Source organism: Rattus norvegicus, chromosome 4 (genome assembly GCF_021556685.1).
Source record: "Rattus norvegicus strain SHRSP/BbbUtx chromosome 4, alternate assembly SHRSP_T2T, whole genome shotgun sequence".
NCBI lineage: Eukaryota > Metazoa > Chordata > Mammalia > Rodentia > Muridae > Rattus > Rattus norvegicus.
In genome coordinates this window covers 169744102-169748143 of record NC_141537.1, presented here as the reverse complement: position 1 = coordinate 169748143, position 4042 = coordinate 169744102, and positions in this window count along the sequence as shown.

The window sequence follows — 4042 nt, the reverse complement described above, 5'->3', positions numbered from 1 at the left end:
TTGTGGGGAGTTGCAGGGAGGCTGGTGACAGACTTAGACCCTCTTGGGTACCCTTCCAGGGAGCTGCCACCCCCCCCTTCTCCTTTCCAGTGCCTGGGGCAGACAGGTGGTCCTCCCACTGGTACTAAATTCCTGGGTATTTTTACCCCGGTACTCCATCAACAAAAAGACTCTGTTATTAGAAATGTCATTGTAACCAGGCACATGAGTAATTTTCCCCATTAATCATTTTGTTGAAGAAAACAAGCGGCCATCCAAGCTTGTTTGGAGAGATGCTTGCTATGTGAAGGAAAGAAAGCTTAAGCATCTGCCTGAAGGCTCCCTCCCAGTCAAGACTGGGATGACATACAGCCGGTGCTCTGGCGTGTCTGGTAGCAAACCCGTCCCTGTGCAAGCTGGTGCCAGCTGCGCAGTCCACACTGAACGAGTCCACACAGGAATCTCAGTGCCAAAGCCTTGGAGAGAGAGGCCCTTCCACAGGGACTAGGGACAAGAGAGCTGCAGGTTATGCTTAGGTTGTCTCTGTATCAAGAAGTGCCATCACTACAAAGACATCTTCCAGGCCAAGTGAGATGGCTCAGGGAGTAAAGGTGTCTGCCACCAAGCCTGATGACCCAAGTTGGTTCTCTGTGACCTACGTGATGGAGAGCGAGAACTGACACCCATAAGCTGTCTTCTCATTTCCATATGTGCACTGAAACATGGGGGGGGTGGGGAGGAAAGGAAGGGGGAAAAGGGGAGGGGAAGGAGATGAGAGAGAGAGAGAGAGAGAGAGAGAGAGAGAGAGAGAGAGAGAGAGAGAGAGAGAGAGAGAATGCATATGCAGATACACCCACACTAATAATGGAACACTAAGCTGGGTCTCCACCCTCAAGGAGCTACAGTAGGGATGTGAGATTTACTTACACTCTTATAAATGAGCGTTTTCTTGAATACACAGTTAAATGAATAACTGCAGGATAGTGTGTTAAGCTGGATAACACAGAACAAATAAAATAGAGAGGAACCATGGCAAGTCTCCAAAAAGGAATACAAGTTTTTATTTTCAAGCAGGCAGATATAGAGAGATTTGCAAAGGTACAGTGGAGTGAAGTAGAGTGGGGAAGCCCAAACAAGCAGGTTTGGGTGTAGCAGGCATCAGGAGGTAAAGTCAGTCAGGAACTAAGGACAAAGAAGTGGGCAAGCCGGGGCTGGGGATTTAGCTCAGTGGTAGAGCGCTTACCTAGGAAGCGCAAAGCCCTGGGTTCGGCCAAGAAGTGCATGCTGACAGGAGCCTGATATAGCTGTCTCTTGACAGGCTCTGCCAGAGCATGACAAACACAGAGGTGGATGCTCGCAGCCAACCATTGAACTGAGGACGGGGTCCCCATTGGAGGAGTTAGAGAAAGGACTGAAGGAGCTGAAGGGGTTTGCAACCCTACAAGAACAATACCAAGCAACCAGAGCTCCCAGGGACTAAACCACCACCCAAAGAGTACACATGGATGGACCCGTGGCTCTAGCTGCATTTGTAGCAGAGGATGACCTTGTTGGGCATCAATGGGAGGAGAAGCCCTCGATCCTACCAAGGCTGAACCCCCAGTGTGGGGGAATGTCAGGGTGGGAAGTGGTGGGTGGTTGGAGAGGGAACACCCTCATAGAAGAAGGGGGGTGGGGGATAGGATAGGTTTTTGGACTGGAAACCAGGAAGGGGATAACAGTTGAAATGTAAATAAAAAATATCCAATTAAAAGAAAAGACATGGGGTTGGGGATTTAGCTCAGTGGTAGAGAGCTTGCCTAGCAAGTGCAAGGCCCTGGGTTGGGTCCCCAGCTCCAAAAAAAAGAAAAAAAAAAAAGAAGAAAAGAAAAGATTTGTAGAAGAAGAAAAAAAAAAAAAAAGAGAAGTGAGCAAGTGACAGGCAAGTGCATGGCAAGCTTAGGAGTGTCCTTGGTTTGGGAACCACAATGGAGTCAAACCTTTCTTAGCATTCCTCATTTCACTCTGGGCAATTAAAAAAAATATGTTTGACCATGTATGTGATGGTGTAGTACACAGAAACAAATGCTAAAGTGTGAGGGCCTGGTGTATATTAACCTCTTCAGTAACCCATGCCTGTGCAGGACTCTGACATAAGTCTCACCCAGGTCAAAGCCTTGCTTCCTGCCAGGCACTCTGTCACACGGGAGCAATAGATGACAAAGTAGATACCGAGAGAGCCCCCCAGGCACACAGTGTGGCTCCATGGTGGTGCCCAGTGTATGTTTCTGAACACTTGCTTAGCTCTCCCTTCACCCAGAATTGTAATCTACTCTATCGTACTGTCCCTGAGGAGTGACAATAACTGCGTGCGTTTGTGACCTCATGAGATGGAAGTAGAGCCCAGGGCCTGGGCATGCCAGGCAAAAGCTCTGCCGCTCAGCTACACTCCAGGCATTTGGGTGAGCGGGAGGCTGGAGGAAGAGTCTCCAGGGTGGCCTCAGATTCAGTGTGTAGCTGATCTTGGATTCTTGATACCCCATATCTACTTCCCAAGTCTGGGGATTACAGGCACATACCACCATGCCCAGCTTCTGACTTTGTTTTCAGTCAATAACACATATTAGATACTGTTCTGAATCTGTGGGGGTAGAACACCATATGCTCCCTTTTTTCCTTTTAGAATTCTTGCTTTTGTTTTACTAATACAAACATACAGAATTTCAATTTCAATGATATATCTCTCAGTTCTTGTGTGAATTCATGTATAAGATAGAGTCCAGTTCTCTCTCTCTCTCTCTCTCTCTCTCTCTCTCTCTCTCTCTCTCTCTCTCTCTTTCTCTCTCTCTCTCTCATACACACACACACACACACACACACACACACAGAGTTCCAAAAATACTGTTGTTTTCCTTTATTTAGGTTCATTTTATTATCTTATGTGTGTGAGTGTTTTGCTTGCATGTATGTAAGTACATACTTGTACACATGTATGATGTAAGTACACTCTGTGGGTATCTGGTCAGAGGAGGGTGTCCGGTCCCCCAAGGCTGAAGTTACATAGGATTGTCAGCACCCAGGTAGGTGCTGGGAATTGAACCTGGGTCTTCTGCAAGAGCATCAAGTGTAAACTAGGCGTTGTGCTGAATGCCTTTCATCCTAGTAGTTGGTAGACAGAGAGGCCGCTAGACTCTGAGTCCAAGGCCAGTCTGGTCTACAAAATGAGGACAGTTAGAGCCAAATAGTGAGACATTGTCTTGTGGGTCTGGGAAAGATCATCAAGTGCTTTTAACCCCTGAGCAAACCTCCAGCCTGTGCTTTTCTTTCATGTGCATCACGAATATGTGTTCTTTTGCCAGTGTCTGTACATGTCTTAGTTAGGGTCTTACTGCTGGCCAAGGCAACTTTTTTTCTCTTTTTTTCGGAGCTGGGGACAGAACCCAGGGCCTTGTGCTTGCTAGGCAAGTGCTCTACCACTGAGCTAAATCCCCAATCCCAAGGCAATTCTTATAAAGGACATTTAATTGGGGCTGGCTTACAGGCTCAGAGGTTCAGTCTATCATCATCAAGGTGGGAGCAGGCAGCATCCAGGCAGGCATGGTGCTGGAGGAACTGAGTTCTACATCTTCACCCAAAGGAAGCCAGGAACAGACTGAACATCCCCAGGCAGCTAGGAGGAAGGTCTCCAAGCCCACTCCCACAGTGACACACTTCCTCCAACAAGGCTACACCTTCTAATAGTGCCACTTCCTGGGCCAAGCATATGCAAACCATCTATATACATTTCTCCACTCTTGGCGTTTGTGGAAGGAGGAGGATTCCATTTCTTTGTGACTGGATCTTGAGTAGCCAGATTGACCTTGAACTCACTATGCATCCACGATTGTCTTATGATATTCCGCCTCTACCTCCCAAGTGCTAGGTAGGGTCACAGGCCTGTGCCACCACATCTGCTTGATGTGGTACTGAGGGGAAAACCCAGGCCTCTGTGCATGCTAGGCAAGCATGCCAATTCTACCAACACAGCTACATCTTCAACCCAGAAATTTATATTTTCAATTTACGCTTATTAACAATTCCTCTA